This window comes from Enhydra lutris, unplaced genomic scaffold, assembly GCF_002288905.1.
Source record: "Enhydra lutris kenyoni isolate GAN:26980312 unplaced genomic scaffold, ASM228890v2 scaffoldscaffold59, whole genome shotgun sequence".
NCBI lineage: Eukaryota > Metazoa > Chordata > Mammalia > Carnivora > Mustelidae > Enhydra > Enhydra lutris.
This window is the reverse complement of record NW_019154143.1, coordinates 4,099,465-4,121,061: the sequence shown is the minus strand read 5'-3', so window position 1 is coordinate 4,121,061 and position 21,597 is coordinate 4,099,465. Positions and strand designations below refer to the sequence as shown.

The 21,597-nt window shown below is 41.3% G+C and overlaps 1 protein-coding gene across 1 annotated transcript in view; it reads left to right on the top strand.

Moving 5' to 3' along the window:
• LOC111158428 (latent transforming growth factor beta binding protein 1) overlaps nucleotides 1–21,597 on the top strand; it is a 415,776-nt gene that overhangs the window by 79,672 nt on the left and 314,507 nt on the right. The window lies entirely within an intron of this gene.

Genomic DNA, 21,597 nt, shown 5'->3' with positions numbered 1-21,597 from the left:
TCTCAATTGATGTTTTTGAGTATGTTTTAAATGTACGTGTTAACGGAGTGGAATGTGTGTATTGGAGATTGGACTAAAGTTGCTTGTCCCCCCCCTGCCCCCCCCCCTCCAAACCCTGCAATAACGGACATGACTCTAAATGTCGGGAGGCCTCTGGTCAACAGAAGGAGAGCTGCTGGGAACTTTCTTAACACAATCATCTGGGTTTCTGAGGGATCGGGGGATGTTGCTGGGATTTGAGTCTCTTCTGCCCTGGAGTAGGAGCTCCAGTGGTGGAGGAGGAAGAAGAACTAGGAGTTTTCTTGGAAGATTGTGGGGGTAGGGGAAGGGGTGCTCATTTTCAGGGTGGAGGCCCCACCTGGGCTAGGCTGTGGGGAAGGCAGGGTTCCAGTGAAGGAGGCAGGGCTGTGTCCTGCTGGTGAGGGCCTGGCACGCTGGAGGACGGGAGGAAATGCCTTAACAGAGGTTCTGCCTGGCCTGTTTTGCTTTCCATCTCTGGCAGCAACGGTTTTGATCCTGAGTTCTGTCTTTAGAACAGCACTGTCCAATAGCAATATAATGTGAGCCACATGTGTAATTTTAAATTTTCTGTTAGCTATATTAAAAGGTGAAGCAGATGAAATGATTCAGTAACACTATTTAACCCCAGATATCCAAAATATCATCTCATGTAATCAATATATGAATGAGATTTTGGGTTTGTCCCCCCCCCCCCACCCTGCCCTAAGATTTTAAAACCAGCATACAGCTGATGCTTATGGCACCTCATTTGAGATGAGCCACTTTTGAGTGCTCATTGGCCAGTGCTGGTGCAGCTTTAGACCATCAATCAGAAATGTTACAGCAAAGTGAAAAGAAACCTGGAGATCATTCAGCTTGTGCATTGGGGGGTCTGGCTGGCTTAAGGATCTTCTCTTACCCACTTTTTTTTTTTTTTTTTTTTTAAGTAAGCTCTATGCCCTACGTGGGGCTTGAACTCACAACCCTGAGATCAAGAGTTGTACAGTCTATCGACTGAGTCAGCCAGGCGCCCCCCTACCTCCCATTTTTAAAAAGCTGGAGTCCTGTATATGTGTGTGTGTGTGTGTGTATAAATACATATAATATATATATAATATATTTAAAGATTTTATTTATTTAGAGATTTTATTTATGTATTTGACAGACAGACATCACAAGTAGGCAGAGAGGCAGGCAGAGAGAGAGAGGGAAGCAGGCTCCCCACCCAGCAGAGAGCCAGATGCGGGGCTGGATCCCAGGACCCTGAGATCATGACCTGAGCCGAAGGCAGAGGCTTAACCCACTGAGCCACCCAGGCGCCCTTTTTTTTTTTTAAATAGATTTATTTATTTATTTGAGAGAGGGAGTGCGCATGTGCATGTGTGCTCCTCCGAGTTGTGGGAGGGGCAGGGGGAGAGAAAGAATCCCAAGCAGAAGCCCTACCAAGCGCAAAGCCCGACAGGGGCCTTGATCTTACCACCCCGAGATCTTGGCTTGAGCTGAAACCAAGTGTTGGATGCTCAACCGACTGAGCCACCCAGGCCCCTCAGACTCCTGTATATTTGTAAAGAATACATAGTAGTTAACTGATTTGAACACCTTTTTGTAGCCAGCATACGGGTGCCTTGGGTACAGTTACTGGAACCTCAGTTTTGTTTTTTTTTTTTTTTTTTTTCCCAGGCAGAGAAAGACAGAATGACTACTTTTTACCTTTTGACAGTGGCTCAATGAAGAGAGATTACATATAAGGTCATGGAGATGTCTCCATCCCTGGCCCGAGCTCAGGGTGGTATTGAAGAGTTCAGACCCTCAGGGAGTGGGGGAGGGGGTAGCGGGAGGGCCCCAGGCTTGGAAAGAACACTTTGGCTTCAGGTTTCTGTTTTCGTTCCACACCAGCTTCATCATTCGGGCAAGTCTGGGGACCTCCCGGTGAGGTTTCTGAAGCTAGAACGTGACCGTGATCGTTGGTCATGGTGTTAAGGTCAAGTCTGGGGCAGGGGGGCAGGGGAGCGCTGTAAAAAGCACTGTTAAGAACAGTGGAGCGCTCTGCAGGGCTGCCGACAGACGAGTGAGAACTGAGAAGGGAGAGGTGGTCAGGTAGCTGCCCCTAGCGGACTGGGGTGGTCTGGCCCCCTCGGACATGAAGCCTTCTCCAGCCGGGCCTGTGAAATATTTGTACTGTTCAGAGCTGGGTTTTGTGGTGACTCGGTTGTCTGCCAGGCAGCTCCTGGGTTCCCAGAGCTTGTGTTGCCAAGTAGGGGGGCGTGCGCCGAGCTGCGGGGGTCTGCAGCCCTGGCCTGTGCGTGGCGTGCTTCCCCTCCCCCGGGGCCGGGCGTGCAGGTGCCTCGTCACCAAAATGGCGGTTGTTGCTGCTCCCACATCTCGCTCCGTGTCTGGGCCCGACACCCGTCTCAATCCTAGAAAGCTATCAGCTCTCCTCAGGGAACGTAGAACCCGAGGCGTCAGGCACATATTTTCATTTCGTTTTTGAAGGCTACATACAGCCTCTTTTCAAGTTTTACTTGAATCCTGACCCGTGGTTTGCGGAAGCTGTTTGAATTTTAAACGTGTGTGCACAGAGCTCGGGGTTAGCTTCGCGCGCCTCGTCCAGTTTTACAGCAGTGCTTTTGAGGGGGGCACAGCCTGGTCTTCTGCCTGTGCATCAGGGGGACAGGCTGCGAGGACTTGCCGGCGCTTTTCTGTCGGGAGTCACGGAACTTGGGTGTCCTGCGCGTGCGGTGGAGGAAGGGCTGTGTTCTCCACCACTGATACGGGCACTACCTATGAGCTCTTACTCCAGAATTTGCTAATAGCAAATACACGCCCGTGTGCTATTTGGGAAAACTTAAGGTGAAAAATTTTTAGTGATGCTGCTGCTTTGAAAGTGGTGTTTGCTGATGTTCACTTTGTGAACCAATTTTAATGTTCATATTTAGCTAAGATTAAGTTAGGGTCTTTGTTTTTTTTTTTTTGTTTGTTTGTTTTTGTTTTTGTTTTAAGATTTTATTTATTTATTTCACAGAGAGCACAAGCAGAGGGAGAAGCAGGCTCCCTACACAGGAAGGGGAGCCCGATGTGGGACTCGATCCCAGAATCCTGGGATCATGACCTGAGCCGAAGGCAATTGCTTAACAGGCTGAGCCACCCAGGCACCCTAAATTAGGTTCTTTAAACATATTTAAACATTGTCTCTCCAAGAGTGAGTGGGAAAATTTGGGGGAAAACAGGCAAAGCCCCTTTTATTGAAATCTGTGAGAACGGGTTTAAAAATATCCCAAATCGTTAATGTCTAATATTATGTGAGATAGTCAAGAACCTGATTTACTATTTGGCATATATTTTTGACAAAAAACTTAGGCTGTCTAGAAGAGAAAGACCATGGTATAGGACAAAGCAGAAACTGAGATGCTAAGAGAAATTAGTTTATCGAGGAGATACTAATAACAATTTTTTCCCCTTAAGTGTTATTTTAGAATACAGCCTAGTTAAAATCTGTTATCTTGGATTCCATGATTTTTGGGTTGCTTTCACTTTTGAAATGCCAGTCTCCTGTTGAATTTCTACCCATCCACCTTTCCCCCCTTAGATTTGGGCAAGAGGGACTGGGAGGAGGAACTGGTGCATGGTCTACTCTTTCATGGTTGGGGCAGGGAAGAGGGGTGAGTATAAGAGACAGATGTCCATTGGTGATGTCAATGGACAACCACTTTTGGTAGGATACTCACAAGAAAGCTCAAGCTCTCTTTAATCTTCAGTGAGGACTTAATCTTTAATTATCTTTAGGGATAAACTAAGTTATGCTGTGATTAACAATTTCAATAACCGAATGTATTTATGTCACAGTCCAGTGTGGCACCCATGACTCATATGCCAGCCCTTCTCCAGTAGTGAATCAGAGGCCCAGGGGATTGCATTTTGTAATTCCTCAACTTGTGGTTCTTCACTTTCATCTCCAAGTTCAGGAGAAAGGAAGAGAGAGCAGGGAAAGGGAGGGAGGGAGAAAGAGGAGATTCATGCCCCCCCTCTCTCTTTGATGGTGGGTTTTTTGTTTGTTTTTTTTCTAATACACCTACAATTATTTGCCTGTCGCTCAGATTCCCATGGGGGAAAACTTAGGGGTCCTAACTTAAATCCAAGGAAGCCTAGGAAATGGGAGTCCCTCTCTGGGCCCCAGGAAGGTAAAAACAAAACAAAACAAAACAGAAAACCCAACCGGCAAACACAGTATGTTGTCACTGCTCCACTGCGTTTCTCTGACATCCCCCTGACTCATAGGGAGGTCACTCTACTGTGGCCCACACTAATGGAAGTACAGGCTGTTTGCCTTAGACTCCGGCTCCCTTCTGCCTGGCGGCTTGTTTTCTTCTCTCCTGTTCTGACAGGCACAGTGCGCTGCAGGACAATTGCCAGTCTCTGTGTGTGCTGGGAAATCCCAAATTCTCCAAGAGGTTCAAATGGACTGTCTTTCCTTGCTTCACTTTCAGAAAGACCCAGTTCCCTACAAGGTGGTTGACTTGATTACTCTCTTCTGTATTCTTTTCTCAGTCCTGTCCTTTATAGTTCGGGCTTAGAATTACAGGGCGAACATCAAGTGCTCAGCAGATACCTCTTACGTATAGAAGGACGGCGTCTCTTTTATGGAAAATGAGAGGATTTTCTGTATAATTCCACAAAATCATGAGTTGCCATAGAAACAGTTGAAAATTCAGAATCTTTTAAAATGATTTTTCTTCTGGGAATATCAACAAGGTGCTCAAATGTTTATTCAGTATATTTCAAAATTCCTTATAGTATTGGCATATTTTATTTCAGTGAGTTAATATGAAGTATGAGTCACCATGGAGTAAATTTGACTCAAGCATTAGATTTATTATTGTTATACAAGCTTTATTTTGGAATAACTGTAGGTTTACAGAAAAATTGCAAGGATAATACAGGGACTTCCCATATACCTTTCACACTGTGCTTAAGATGATGATTTGAATTAATTCTAATGTACTCATTAAGAGGTTTTCTTAATCTTAACATCATATACAACCTTGGTACATTTGTCACAACTAGGAAATTAACACTGGTATACTGCTATTAACTAAGCTATAGATTTTATCCCGATTTCACCAGTTTTTCCATTAATGTCCTTTTTCTGTTCCAAGTTCAGTCTAGGATACCACTTTGCACTCAGTTGTCTTGTCTCTTTAATAAACCCTATAATCTAGTACAGTTTTTCATTCTTCTCTTGTTTTTTTAATAAACCCTGACACTTCTGAAAATATTTTTGTAGTATGTCACTCAACTTGGGTTTAATCAGTGTTTTTTTTTATGATGGGACTAGGATTATGGGTTTGGGAGAAAAATACTGCAACGGTAAAATTGGGAGAAAAATACTGCAACGGTAAAGCGCCCTTCTCATCACCTCAAATAAGGAGGTATATGATAAGACATTATCATATGACATATCATAAGACACATTATCATATGATATGTCATATGACATATATCATAAGACACATTATTTCACTGGTGATAACCTTGACCACTTGCTAAGGTTGTGTCTCCCAGATTTTTCTACTGGAAAATTACTACTTTTCTGTTCCATCCTTTCTTATAAGTCACTGAGTACCATCTACATACAAGGGGTGGGGAATTAAGCTCTACCTCTGGGGGTGTAAATGGGGAACTGTCTTTGTATTTTATTTGTAATTCTTTTGTAAGGAGTACTTGTCCATTGTCTCCATTTTATAATATAATAAATATAATAATTTATAATTATATTTATATTAGTTTAGCCAGATATTTATTTTATTCTTTAGATTATATGATGATAATTGTTCAAGTCATTTCACCTTTGGTCACTGAGAGCTCTTTCTGGTTGACTTGAGTGAGAAGAAACCTAGGAACGTTTCCAGTTACTTTAGCTTGGATAAACTGGGACTTCTCCACTTCCTCAAAGTGTTAACTGTTACATGAGAAGAATTTTATGATCTTTTTAGGCCAGTAAGAACCATTTCTAAGGAAGTACATAGAAATTTTCCAATGTTTATGAAAGTAGTAAGCATGTAGTAATATAATTAGCATTAAAATATATCTCAAAGAGATTAATTCCTGCAAGACACCATTGATAATAGATTCTTAGGGGTTTAGAGGAAATTAGAAGTAACCACCCTACCTCTTTTATTTTATAAATGAGAAACGAAAGCTTCCAAAATTTAAGTGCTTTGCTGTTGTACAAAGCCAGATCTAACATTTAGTTTCAGTGACTTATCAGCCTAGTTCTTTCCACTGAATTAAACAGTCTTCTTGTTCTTTTTTCTTTTACAAAAACGAATACTCTGAAACATTTTGCAGATAATAGAATCTTAGTTGCTATGAATAATAAATATGCAAGAGGATGAATTTTGCATATTTGACCTTCATATTTGAAGTTGTTAGCTTGCATCAAGAGCACATTAAAAAACTTATTGAATTTCATATTTTGGTAAGGTTTTAAGCACAGAAAACCAATGTTTCAGGTTTTTTGGATATACTTTGATGTCAGAAGTTCTGTTTAACTGGTACTAATTCAATTGCTTCTATTTTATTTTGAGAATGTCAGCTTTGGTATAAAGGTAGCAGGATAAAAAGCATTTCCTTTTATGCTCAGAAGGTGACATGGCATGTGTATATCGGAATGACAATGCTGCAAGGAGAAGCTAGAAAATGAGTGGCACCAACTTGTTAATTTTATCTGTGATTTATCCAAATGTAGGTGTTTATCTTATTTTCACAGCCCTGTACATTCACTGCTACTTGATGTTGTCCTTAGAAGAGATTACCATGAAATTAACTTGGCCTTACAGGAGGGGAAGGATGATGTGAATTTCATTTTTTCAAAGGCAGCATTAGGTAGTGCAACCTTTAAGAAGTGTTTTGCCTATGCCCATAAAAAAAACTATACCATTATGTTGATGGATTTGCTACTTTGTGTCCTATTAAGTATGAAATGGGACCATATATTTTGGATTCCAGGGTCTTTTCTGGTTTGTTGAACACACTGGTGCTTGAGATGATGATTTAAATTAGTTTTAATGTACTTGGGTAACCAAGCGTACAGTGCTTTGAAGCCCCTAGCAGAGAAAAGAAGAGGGCTATTCCAGCCTTCCCCACTAATGAGACCCATAAATCAGCAGAATGAACATGGAAACTTCAGGGATCCTTGGGATCTAATTTCAAACATCTTAAAGGGACTCCCTTTTCTTGGGTTCAGACTGCTAGGACCATGGTGCTCAGGGTAATGGCTGAGCCAAAAAATCTAGGTATAGATTGGAGAACTTCTATAGGACGAAAGCAGTCCCACGCTCTCATGCTTAGCCTTCGGATTGGACAGGCTTGTGGTTGGAAGTCTGTGCCCGTAGAGGTGGAACACTGTTCAGTATCGGTATTCATAGGTTCTCTGAGAAATCCTAAGATGATTGCGAGAGGGACAGTATGTTCCTTCCAGTATATAATTATAGTGGGCTTCTGAAACAAACTCTGCAGCGATAAATTTGGAGCATAACAACTTTTCAACTGAGACAGAGGGAAGGAGTGGGAACTTCAGAGGATCAGTTGGACACCTCCCTAAAAGAACAGAGGAGTGCCTTCTAGACGTCAGGTACATCTGGTGCAAATCTGAAAACAGGCTGTTTCTAGGGTTCTGGTGGCCTTTCCCTCTGTTCTTAAAAACAGAAAGAAAATAGGCAAGAGATGTTTGGAATAAGACATCCAAGGTCTCTAGATATTGTTGGTTCAGGCAGCGCCAGAAATTCTTAGCTCCTCTCTTGCAAGCTGACTTTGGACCGTGCACAGAGGCCTATTTTAGATGGCCGACTCCATTTTACTCCCACGTACTTCACCCTTGTGCTGGTCAAGGGCCCACACCCAGGATTGTTGAAAGCCTCCTGGCCGGTGCATGATGGGATGAGAATTTAGGCCTCCGAAATGGTGTTAGAGGTGGGCTGAGAGGAGATGACCATGTAAAAGGGGTCCTTCCCTGTTTAATGTTCCCCCTTGAAAATGCACTGGAGTGCTGAAACACTCAAAGGTACTTGATTCTAATAACTGTAGGAAATCATTTGCATACTGGGTAGGTTTCTGTGGATTTTGGTGACATGTTATTTTTGATTGTTACCGGGAATCGTTTCAATCCAAGGCGTAATGGTATGGTTATTTTGCCCATAAAGGTTTTTATTTTAATTTTGGCTGTGTAAATCATCTTAGGGGAGCATGTGTGCACTGCATGGAGAGGAGTGGGCTCGGGTGGGGAGGTAGTGCTTAAATCCCATTGGCTGCACTGAATTTAAAATTTCAAGGTTTTTTTTGGGGGGGGGGTTTTTTTTTTTTCAGAAATACATTTAAGATGGCTAAAATTAAAATATTTGTGGTCTTTAAAAGCAAACCAATCAGGGACAATGTATTATTTTCATATTCCATAGAAAATGAGGGGGTGAGAGAGGCTTCTGGTTTTGAAATGAAAAGCTCCATGTTTGTATTCTTTTAAGACTCAGGTTTTATAGCTCTTGGAATTGTTTGGCAGCTTTTTTTTTCTTTTAACTAAGAATGACATTACTTAAAATGTTTTCTGAAAGGGCTCCTATAGACATTTGAACAAAAGCAGCTGTAACCTTGTACTTGATTCTATCATGCAGATCCTAGAACTTAATAAGGGGGGTTTTGTTGCCTGGTCCTGAGATGGAGAAACTGATGTTCATGGGGCATGTTCCTTTCATTTAGGGGGGAAAATGAGGGATAAGGTGATCAAAGTGGTTATGGAATATAATTTAGTCTGTATTTATGGAAGATTTCATTTTCCTAACTGAGCATCTCATATAGTACCGCGGTATGTGTTTGTAAAATCGTTTTGGCTACTTGATTGTTTTCAGACTGAGTTGCCGTTATTAGTGCTACCTTTTACCCATACACACTTCAGCATGCATATTATGAACTAGAAGTCAGTATTTGCTTATAGTATTTTTTTGTATCCAGTGTATATGCCCTGAAATGAACAATTCTTACACGTGCGCCCTTTGAATTTTGAGAAACATCTACACTTGTGGAACCCAAATTTGAGATAGAGAACTTAACCCTACTGGAGACGTCTGTCAGCTTTTTCCCTCTCAGTCCTACCCTCTGTCCAAGAGACCTTGACTGTTCTGGTATTTTCACCATAGGTTAGTTTTCCCTGTTCGCAAACTTCATATAAATGAATTTATACAGTGTGCGCTCTTGTGTGTGGCTTCTTTTATTCACTGTACTTTTTGGGAAACTCACTCATGTTGCCATCTGCCTTTTCATTGTTGCATAGTATCCATTGCATCCATAAACCACAATCTGTTTAGCCATTCATCTGCGGATGAATACCGAGAATGTTTCTAGTTTGGGTCTATTATGAATAAAGCTGCTATGAACATCATTGTGTTAGTCCTTTTGTGGACATATGCTTTCAGTTCTGTTGGGTAAATACCTAGGAGTGGAATTTCTATGTTGGAAGGTAGGCCTATGCTTAGTTTTATAAGAAACTGTTACAATCTTTTTCCAAAGTGCTTTTACTATTTTACTCTCCTGCAGACAATGAGAGTTCTGTTGGCTCCATATATACACCAACAGAGGGCACTGTCAATCGTTTTAATATTTTTCTTAGTGCGTATCTTAGTGTATCTCGCTATGTTTTTCATTTGCATTTCCCTGATGACTAATGATGGTGAATGGCTTTTAATATACACTTTGGCCATTTGTATATTTTCCCCTGTGAAAGGTCGGTTTAGTCTTTTGCACACTTACTAATTTTTTTTTCTTTGAGTTGGAATTCTTTATGCTGGATACCAATCTATTTTGTTACACACACTATTTTTATTTCCTCCCAGTCTGTGACTAGCCTATTAATTTTCTTAAACTGTTTGTTGATGAGCGGAAGATAGTAATTCTGAGGTTTAATTTGTCTGTTTTTACATTGTTGATTTGTGTACCATTTAAGAAATCTTTGCGCCTTCCCAAATTATATCCTTTCCTATGATTTCTTTAGAAGCGTTATAGTTTTAACATGGTTAACGTAGAGTTAATATTTATGGGTAGCATGAGGTAAGGATCCAGGTTCATTTTTTTCCCCCCATATTGATAATCCAGTTCCAGCATCATTTGTAGAAAAGTTTTTTCCCTCCTTCGGGGCTCCTTCTGTCAAAAATCCATCAGCTATGTCTGTAAGAGTCTATTTGGTAGTTCCTAGTCTATTTTATTGATCTCTTTGCTGAACCTTAAGCTAGAATCACATTGTCTTGAATATTGTAGCTTCAAAAGTAGGTCTTCAGACAAAGTTGTGTAAGTCTTCCAATTTTATTCATTTTCTTTTTCTTTTTTTCTTCAAGATTTATTTATTTATTTGAGAGAGAGAGTGAGTGAGAGACAGCAAGCACAAGTAGGTTGGAGGAGCAGAGGGAGGGGGGAGAAGCAGACCCCCCACTGAGCAGGGAGCTCAATCCCAGATTTGAGCTGAAGGCAGGTGTTTGATCGACAGCCATCCATGTGCCCCTGTTCTTCATCTTCAATGCTGCTTTTTTAAAATTTTATTTATTCATTTGACAGAGATAGAGCACAAGCAGGCGGAGTATCAGGCAGGGGGAGAGGGAGAAGCAGGCTCCCCGCTGAGCAAGGAGACTGACTTGGGGCTCAATCCCAGACTGACTTGGGGCTCAATCCCTGAAATCATGACCTGAGCCGAAGGCAGTTGCTTAACCAACTAAGCCACCCAGGCGCCCCTTCAACACTGCTTTTTGATGTTTGATATTTGTAGGACCTTTGTATTTCCATATAAATTATAGAATCAGCTTATTTTTTTAAAGCAAAATAGGCATCATGGCGGGACTATGATTTGCATTGTATTGAGGCTGGAGTCCTTGATGTTTATCAGATGAAACTATTTTCATAATAATACTAAGACATTGCTTGTTTTCACACTCAATTTCTTCAGTGTGTGCAAAGTCTTTCAGAGGCTACATGATGTATGATCTTGTAATAGACTGAATGCAGAAGCAGATAGGAAAAACCAGCTGTCCTTTTTTATGCTAAATATGAAAAATATTTGCAAAAATGTAAAATCAATTTTACTCTCTTAGGAGAAGTTTTAATAAAAATTGTTAATGTTTAGTGAGTATTAAATGAATTATAACATAATTTTGTTATAAATTTCTCATGGTAAATTTGATATCATCCACAAAAATTAAAGCTTTTTGGATATCCCTATTATTTTTAAGAGTGTCAAGGAGTCCTGAGAAAAAGAATTTGGAAACTGCTGCTATAGATCACATTTGGGATAACTGACATCTTAACAGTATTCATTTTTCAAATCCATGAACATGATACATCTCCACATTTATTTACATTTTGTAGTTTTCAGTGCAGATGTTCAAAAGTACCTTTTGGTAAATGTGTCCCTAGGTATTGTATGCTTTCTGATGCGATGTAAGTTTTTTGATGGTTTTTTAATGTATTCAAAGACATTTGATTTATATTGGGTGACCTTGTGTCCTGCAAAGTTGTGAAATTCAGACCTCAGTCTGCTAAGTCGCATTTCAAGAATTGTGAAGAGCTTGAACTGTTTTCCTGATAGCAGGCTAACAGATCAGCCTCCCGCAGTTTTGTGGATACTGACAGAAGAGACGAGAATCCTTAGAGACTAAGGACTTTATTACTCAGGGTACAATAGGCAACACACACTTCAAGTTCACATTCATTCCTATACCTCCTAAGTCCCACAGGTGTACTGACTTGTAGGTTTGTGTCATAGTCAGGGAACTCTGAGCTTAGGAAGCTCCATTCTCCACAAGAAGCTGCTGAAGAATTTTGCGTAACCTTTGCCCTAGAGAGACCTGTTCTTTTCATTTTCCTAGGCAGCAAACCTTTTTTGCTCCAGATGGAGACACTATTTCTGTTGTTCAAGGCCGTGTGCTTTCTAGACATCCTTGAAAAGATTATCTAGATGAAAATTTGGTACAAGACCTGTGGAAACATAGCAATGTTTCTCCTCCTGATTTCCACCATAGGTTTTTTTTTTTTTTTTCCTTCTGGTTTTTCTCTACTTCTTAAACTTTATCTTTTGTATAGATGCTTAATCTAATAGTTACCTAGAACTTGTTTTGAAATATCACTTCACTACTTACTGGGGGCTTAGTTCTGTAGTTTTGAGTTTATGGTTCTCCGATACCTTGTTTGTCCAGCATCATTTGTAATATTCTCATCGGTCCTAAGGCTCACTTTCACTCTTTGACTTTTCTGGAGACAGCTCTCTTCCCTGGCATGGTGTGTCCCTTCTGCTTCTCTAAACCCTACCTCTTTTTCAAGACATAGATCAAACCCCAGTTCTGTTAGGTACTTCCTCAACATGTTTGCTCTCCCCACAACCATTAATCTTCCTCTTTTCTAAACACTAGGGCCATGATTTAATAGCTATATATCCGTTAATACATACATAGTCAATTGCAGTTACTTAATTACAGAATGAGAGAGTATCACTGTTTTAGAAAAAGGCAGAGGTTAACCATTTTATGTTTCTTTCACTAGACAACACTGGTCTGGTGGCTCTCTACTTGGGCTAATTTTGTTCTCCCAAGTAATGTATGGATTGATTTTTATGCGTTGTGTGTTGTTCAGTGCCCATCCTAGTGTTGGGAACTTGATAGGTGCTTTAGTCATGAATTCAGCAACTAAATATTTATAAAGTCTTTATGTTTTAACCTCAGGAATGGCTTCTGAAACTTTATCAGCTATATGGGAAATATGATTTGACCTATAGGGTGTACAAAAAGTTCTAAAATTTGAAAATTTTTAATTGAATAATTGCCATACACTACTAGTTTTAGGTGTACAATGTGGTAATTCAATATTAATATATTACAAAGTGACCAAAATTCTTATGTTTCCAGTATTCAACATACTTTTGAGGGAAAGCAAAAGAACAGGAAATTTAAAAATGACTTAGTGCCCTAGTATGTTAGTTCTTTTTAGTTGTACTGCTGTGTGTCACTTGAGGGAAGTTAGTTTGCCTGTCTACTTTCACCTTTAGTAAAATATGGTAAGTAACCATGTCTACTTTCCAAAGGTTGAAACACCCTGTAATAAGTAAGGATTGGGGAAATACTGGGCTAGGAGGTAGTTGGAAAGGTATGTTGGAATACAGACCGCTATTAAAAATTAATGGACTTATTCATGAATTCTTGGGTCATCTGGAAGATGTGGTACAGTTTTTGGAGGGTATGTGAGTAGACACGGAAAGGGGGGCCCTTTGTAAAGATTTTCTTTTTTAGGGGGACCAGAAACCAGAGTTTGGAAGACTAACAATATATTAAAGGCTGACAATGGCTTGTGATGTGTTCCTTGATAAGTTCTAGCATTCCTTAAAGATTTTATTTATTTATTTGACAGAGAGAGATCACAAGTAGGCAGAGAGGCAGGCAGAGAGAGAGGAAGGGAAGCAGGCTCCCCGCTCAGCAGAGAGCCCGATGCAGGGCTCGATCCCAGGACCCTGAGATCATGACCCGAGCTGAAGGCAGAGGCTCAACCCACTGAGCCACCCAGGCTCCCCAAGATCTAGCATTCTAATCAGGGCTTCCTTCATCCATTCAGCTGGAGCTAGTCTTGAGATTTGGGTGCTCTGAAACCTTATCTTACTGCCAGGCTCCAGGGCCACCTTTGAGCAAGGTCATTCTCTTCAGAAATATGGAAGGGGCCAGGAATGGGATGGGATAGGAATCAAATTGGATAAATGCTTTCCCCTCCCTCTTCCTATCTCCTGTAGGCCTGGAGCAGGTACACAGGAAGGATAGAAATCATGCCTGTTCAAAGCCAGGTGTCTGCATGGGGCCCACACTTGCCATTCTTACTGGGAAAAGTCATTAGGCTGTGCTGTTCTGTACCTGCTCTTAGCAGTTGTAGCTGGCTTGTTGAGAATCAGTCCTCTCCTGTCCAAACCATGTGTACTGATAGCAAGCTTTAGTCTTGGTGAGAGAGAATGACCCTCCCAGGGAGAGGGGCTGTTCTTTGATAAGGAACTTTTGTTTTTTCTTCCTGGCCTCATTTGTTGTTTTCAGAAGCTCACTTCTTCTTTTTTTAAGTTAACATATAATGTATTATTTGTTTCAGGGGTACAGGTCTGTGAATCCTCAGTCTTACACATTTCACAGCACTCATCATAACACATACCCTCCCCAGTGTCCATAACCCAGCCACCCTATGCCTATCCCCCCACCCCCCAGCAACCCTCAGTTTTTTTCATGAGATTAAGACTCTTATGGTTTGTCTCCCTCCTGATTCCATCTTGTTTCATTTTTTCCCTCTCTACCCCCCACAATCCCCCCCCCCCCCCCCCCCCCCCCCCGTTCCCCCCCTATAAAGGACTCCCTATAAATATTTTTTTTTTATTGTCTTATTTTTCTTTGCCTGTTTTTTTTTTTTTCCATCCACATTATTGCAAATGGCAAGATTTCATTTCTTTTGGTGGCTGCATAGTAGTCCATTGTATATATATACTACATCTTTCTTTATCCATTCATATGTTGATGGACATCTAGGTTCTTTCCATAGTTTTTCTATTGTGGACATCGCTGCTATAAACATTGGGGTGCACGTGCCCCTTAGGATCACTACATTTGTATCTTTAGGGTAAATACCCAGTAGTGTGATTACTGGGTCATAGGGTAGCTCTATTTTCAACTTTTTGAGGAACCTCCATGCTGTTTTCCAGAGTGACTGCACCAGCTCGCATTCCCACCAACAGTGTAGGAGGGTTCCCCTTTCTCTGCATCCTTGTCAACGTCTGTCGTTTCCTGACTGGTTGATTTTAGCCATTTTGACTGGTGTGAGGTGGTATTCACTGTGGTTTTAATTTGTATTTCCCTGATGATGAGTGATGTGGAGCATTTTTTCATGTATCTGTTGGCCATTTGGGTGTCTTTGCAGAAGTGTCTGTTCATGTCTTCTGCCCATTTCTTGATTGGATTATTTGTTCTTTGGGTGTTGAGTTTGATAAGTTCTTTATAGATTCTGGGTACTAGCCCTTTGTCTGTTATGTCATTTGCGAATATCTTCTCCCATTCTGTCAGTCTTCTTTTGGTTTTATTGACCATTTCCTTTGCTGTGCAAAAGCTTTCAATCTTGATGAAGTCCCAATAGTTCATTTTTGCCCTTGTTTCCCTTGCCTTTGGCAGTGTTTCTAGAAAGAAGTTTCTTCGGCTGAGTTCGAAGAGGTTGCTGCCTGTGTTCTCCTCAAGGAATTTGATGGATTCCTTTCTCACGTTGAGGTTTTTCGTCCATTTTTAGTCTATTTTTGTGTGTGGTATAAGGAAATGGTCCAATTTCATTCTTCTGCATGTGGCTGTCCAATTTTCCCAACACCATTTGTTGAAGAGACTGTCTTTTTTCCACTGGACACAGCGGCTTATGTCTGTGATAGCCTAGATACTTTACCTTGAGTTGTTTAGAGCAGTGTGATCAGTCAGACAAGTTCAAATTCTTGCTCTGCTCTTTACCAGGAGGACTGATGGGCAATCACTTACCGTATTTGTGGAATAATACCCCCTTGTTTCATGTTATAGAGAGGGTTAAATGTAAAGGTCCTAAATCATTACCTGGGACATCAGTTGTCAATCCATAGATTGTGGTGCTTACCATAACAATAATCACACCTGTAATCAGACATCAGGAAATTTGTCATCTGAGACTTCTGTGAATGTAAATGGATTTGATTTTGGCAAAACTATGAAATGGGCAAGTCTTATCTGTGGCATCTCTAATTGCTCTTCATTCTCTGTTGACCTCTCCTTTCCTCCTTCATGTACCCAGTGACATTCTACTTTCTGACCACTTCCTCAAATGGAGAAAGTAGGAATCTGACAGTGGGTCGTCTCACTATACTGGTGGAACCAGAGCTCGTGTAAATAAGAGCTTGGCAATCAGTGGCTGGCTGCCTTTGTTTGGCCCAAGAGCTAAGAAGGATTTTTACACTTTTAGATGATTGAAACGAATCAAAAGAAGAATAATTGGTGACACATAATGTGATTGTATAAAATTCAAATTTCAGTGCCGTAAGTCAAGTTTAATGGAACACACCCCTGCTCATTTGTTTCCATGGGGTTTATAGCTGCTTTTTCAATACAACAGCAAGGTCAAGGAGTTGTCAGCAAGGTCGAACAGTTGTGACAGAGGCTGATCAAGCTGCTGTTTGGTGTGCTACGAATCATGATGGCGGTATAGCTTGACAAGTGTTTTGAGTGTCCTTTGTATCCCTTTACAGCCATAATATTCCCTTGTTATTCAAGGAGATGGCAAAGCACTGTGTTTGATTATGTGCTGAGACTGTGCGGAAACAATGTGCTATAAGGCGTCTCCTTCAGCAGACCAAGCGCTCAACACAGTATGCCCTACTCACAGGAGAGCAGCAGTGAACAATGAGAATTTAAGAGCAAATATCTCATTATCATAGAGTTTCTCTCCCTAACCCCTATCGTTAAGTGAGGCTGCAACCAAAGTAAGTTTTCAAGTGGCTCGTTAGCCCAGTCAGAAAAGCCAGTTATGGTGCTGAATTAATGTCGTCATGTTTCATTGTATCAGTTGAAGAAATACGTGAAATCAAATTGTTCATACCGTTAGTGTTCTCTGAGAGTTGAGAATATTGTGCTTAATATCAGTAGACAACTAACAAGGCAAATGGTTTTCCTTGGTTCTTGAGGAGTCTGCAGATAGGAACTCGGCTCAGTTGTTGTTTACTTGGTCAATGTAGAGTTGGAAGTGATGGAAGGTTAGTGTCTATGAACAATCTGTACAGAGCAGGTACGTACCAGACAGAATATTCTCAAGGAAACCAAACACAGTTTCTACTTCAGACTGTACTGAATTCAAGGTGGTTTATGACTGGTGATAAAAATGTATGGCTCAGGTGCACCTGGTGGGCTCAGTCAGTAGAGCACGAGCCTCTCGATCACAGGGCTGTGAGTTTGAGCCCCATGTTGGGCATGGAGATTACTTAACCATAAAATCATTAAAAAAAATGTGTAGATCAGAAAAAGACTTAGTTGGTTAAATTTACAGAGCTTGTGAAAATAGTGGGTTTGAAAGTCTATGATTATTGTATTTATCACCAGGTAAATTGGAGATCACTTGAATTTGTCTTCTGCTACTGAACAAGTGGTGCCCACGGTAGACTCAATTCGTTCTCTTAAGTCTGTGACTTTTGTGAATTTCGGTCAGGGGTAGAAGCTGAATATCCTGATTTGCCCGACCCCTCGGCACTTGGATGGGTTAGCACTGGTAAAAGTGTATGTGTGTTTTGTCAGTTTTTAAAATTTAGGGCCAAGATGAAAATCCTTCTGAACAGGAAGAACTGCCTTTAGCCACTAATACTGAACGTTGAGATCAGCTTTTGTTGCAGACTTGGTAACGAGCTAACATAAAACTACAACGTAAAACAATGCTTCTATGTGAAACTTAATACTGGAGTACTTATTTAGATAACTGGCATTGTTTGAATCACTAGCAATGTCAAACCGCTTTATGTACTTCCTTTATTGTCAAGTTAAAATAAGAAATGAGATCTCTGGCATGCCTGGGTGGTTGGTTAAGTTGGCTAAGCGTCTGCCTTCGGCTCAGGTCTTGATCTCAGGGTCCTGGAATCTGAGTCCCACGTGGGACTCCCTGCTCAGCGGGGAGCCTGCTTGTCCCTCTGCCTGCTGCTCCCCTGTTTGTGTGTTCTCTCTCTGTCATTCTCTGACAAATAAATAAATAAAATCTTAAAAAAAAAAAAAAAAAAAAGAAATGGGATCTCTATTTTCAAACAAGTTTGTAATGGTTAATTTTCTTTCAGCTCAAACAAAATACCAACAGTGCTTTTCAGACCTCAGTGCAAGTACAAAAGATATTTCCGTATGTCAAAATCCATTTAACTGTGCAAACGAGAAGCTTCCACCTAATTTCATTTGGAATCTGCTATATGGTGTGGTAGAAGGAAAATACCAGGAGAAGAATCTAATAGAATTTCTTAAGTGCCATCCATGTACTAAATATAGTTAATTAAAATCATACTCGTGGATCAGTATTACATATGTGTGCGAAAAGAAATTTCAGAGCTGAAATACAGAAAATCGCATTACAGATCAGTATTAACAGGTAAACATTTGCTGTTGATTTTGATGATAGGGAATGTTAACTTTCAACCCCAGCTTGTGATCTCTCAAATACAGTAGCATTTTTCACATTAGGAGGCTAATATTACAAATAATTGTATTTTATTATGTTTTGTGAATTTTGTCAGTATGAAATTTGTGGAAATTTTTTTTTTTTAAAGTACACCTGTGATGTCCTTGATATTCCCTCTTGGCTCACAAAGACTAAAACGTTTCCTGTGTGGCCCTAAACAGAAAAATTTTGCTAACCTCTCATTTATCTGTGTTTATTTATTCTGTATCCATATTCAGGGAATGAATGCTTTTGTGTCCTCATAAAGGTCAATGTCAACAAACCAACAGTGGTAAGGGAACTTTTGTTTGAGGCTGAGGTTCTTTCATTCTAGATGTGAAGCTCACTTAAACTTTATTCTTGTTCTTACGTAGTGTCAAGTTGTCTAGGAGAGGACAGAGCACAAAACAAGGCTTGAGATTCCCTCTTCCTGTACCTCTTAGGTGTCCTTCTATCATGAGAAATGGCCCCATTCAAGGCCTGGTTTCTGAGAGTTTGGACTGAGGAAAAAGAGGAGGAGAAGGAGGAGGGAAGAGGAGGAGGAGGAGGAGGGACAACCACTACCACAAGGCCGCCAGCTCTGTGTGGGGATCCCTCCTTGCCCCTCCTTTGGCCCCCACCCTGTCTGCCTCTCTTTCTCCTTCTGTTCAAGGAACCATATCTCTCATCTGTCAGCGATCCAGCACCCATTCTTACCCTTCCCTTTGGGTGATCCATTTTGGTGTAGAAGATGGTGTTACTTCTTTGAAGGCTTGGACATGTTGGAGCTACTTAACCCAGAGTTCTTGCTCTTTCTAAAGCTTCCCTGTGAAGAAGAGGGAAAAGGAAGTGGGTACAGTGATCCTGGGGCCTTTGACTCCCATGGTGAGTGTGTAGGTGTGTGTGTGTACCTACACACAGACACACGCTCATAGTCTGTAAGTCCTGGGTTGGGATTATTTTCAAGCTTACAGACCAAGGATCCTGTGGCCCAGGCTGCCGTCTTTTTGCTCATAAAACAAACAGATCAAGAGTGACTACGGTGCAGTTTCAATGTTTGCCTCTCCGTTTCTTCTTTTCCTCTTTCCTGTACACAGTTGCCCATTGTTGTTACTCTTCCATGCAATTTTAATTTGTCTGGGTTATTTGGGAGGAGGGGGGGCATCTATTAACACTTATGACAGACTGAGAATATCAAAACCCTCTTCCCCAGTGCTGGATACAGCCCACAATCCAGAGGCAGCTCTCGGAGAACTGGGTCTGTTGATCGTGTCGGAAGGGAGCATAGCATGTGGGAAAATGACTCATTGGTGTGACTTCACCATTGCCCTCATTTTAAACTTCTTCCAGGGAGAGTATAACCTAGTTCTGACAAAGATTTTCAGCCAGGGCTGGGCTTGCCTTTGTCTAAGTGATGTGTCACATTCTCTCTGCCGGAAACTCACATTCTTAGCAACAGTCATCATGGTCCTGGCAAGAAACCTCTTTGGAGAGGTGTTGGTATTTGGGAGATTTATTATTATTATTTTTTTTTCCGGCTGCCCACAAAAAACAAACTCGGAAATATCTTTTTTTTTTTTCTTTTCTTTTCCTTTGCGGAGTTTGTTGGAATAGTTGTCATTTCTCCATCTGGAGTTGTTTGTTGTTGTTCTGCCAAGGAGAGTTTGCTGAGGGCCATGGCAAGGTGACTGTGGCCCCAAGGGAAGCGTGAAATAGACCAGGGCTGTGTGCCTGTCTGGGAAGGTGAAACCTCCCAGCTGATGTCCAGCGGTGGGTGGCTAGCTGTGGCTGGTGGCCACGGGTCCTCACTTCAAGTGTGGCTGAGAGTTGCTCAAAGAAGGCCTTTAAGTGATGCCTGCCAGTTGCTCACCAAAGTGGATGCTTCCTCACCGTGGAGTGGTTTTGTGCCAAGAGAATGCCTAAACTTGCTAGCCGGTGCTGAGAACTTCCCAGAAGCCCGAGGACCACACCTAATTTACAAGAAAAGGAGCTCCTTCTTCTTTATTCTTCCAGCTTGTGGAAGAGGCATGTTCTAACAGGCTCCTTCACTTCAAATGTATAGATCCCCCAAGCAGCTCTATGAAGGCTGGGGCCTTGCTTCGGTATTTGCCCACAGTGATAGCTCACAGTGGACCCCGGTAGGGAAGGCAGTGTGATATGGGAGACCCAAGTCAGAACTCTGGGCTGGTCAGTAGCTGTAAGATTGTGGCCCAGAGTGTTGATTTCTCTGGCTATCTCCTTGTTATTCAATGACTAGGTCAAACGAGGGATTGTCTAATACTATGTTTCTTATCCTTGCTATATATCTGAAACACCTGTGGACTCTTCAGCCTGCAAGTACACATGATTGGGGTCACCTCTTGAGATGGGTAGAGCCTGGGGAGGGAGTGTTTTTCCAGAATTCTTTATGGCCATGTTTGAAGACCACTGTCTATAGTCACATCTGTCCATTATGAATAAATTAAAGGACTAACTAGATAGATAATAGGAGTGAAGACTGACTAGTTAAATATACTTCGAATGAGGTGTGTTAACGTGTCTTAAGTAGGACCTTTGGGCAGGTTTTAAAAATAGTGAAAATGGAGTGAGGTGAAATAGGTCACTTTTTTTTTTTCTTTTTGCCTTAATAGAAACTTCAGGATTGTTTTGTGCTCTGACATGTGGAGCATCCTATTCTGAATGAAATGGAAGAACTCTGAGGCTAGGGGATAGGGAAAATGGGACTATAGCTTAGGGACAATAGCAAAAGAGAGAGAGGTCTTGAGCACAGGGTTGGAATTTCTGGTTTCTACAAAGGCTGACGGTGGTTTTTAAATTTTTGATTTTCAGATCTCTGAGTTAGACATTGAAAGGTGTTCTGATCTAATACAGTTCTGTTTAGTACAATATGTTATGTCTTACTGTGGGCTGGGCTCTGGGCTCGATGCTGGAGGTCCTCAGAAGACAAGAAGCTCAAAAGAGGAAGATAGGTTTATGAAAAGTAACTAGAATACAATCTGCTAAGGGCAGTCACTTGTGAATACAGAGGAGTAGTTTACTCTTGGGGATGTGAAGTGATCAGGGAGGGCTTCACGGAGGAATTGATGCCTGGGTAGTTTTGAAGGCTGGGTAGGAGTTGACTTGGCATTCTGGGACAGGTAGATGTGTGAGGGAGAGGAATCAGGGTGGGAGGTCATACAGGTGCGGCAGCATGACATAACAAGCTGAGCTTCAAGCACTACAGATGTTACTTGTTCGTGAAGTGAAAGGAGTGTTAGAAGACCAGGTTCATCTTGAAGGGTTCTGGGTTCCAGACTTGGGATTTGGGTTTTGTATCCTAGATTTTTGAAATCTTGTAAGTGGGAAAGGGACATAGTTAGGTCTGTTGTTTAGACAGGTCAAAGTGAC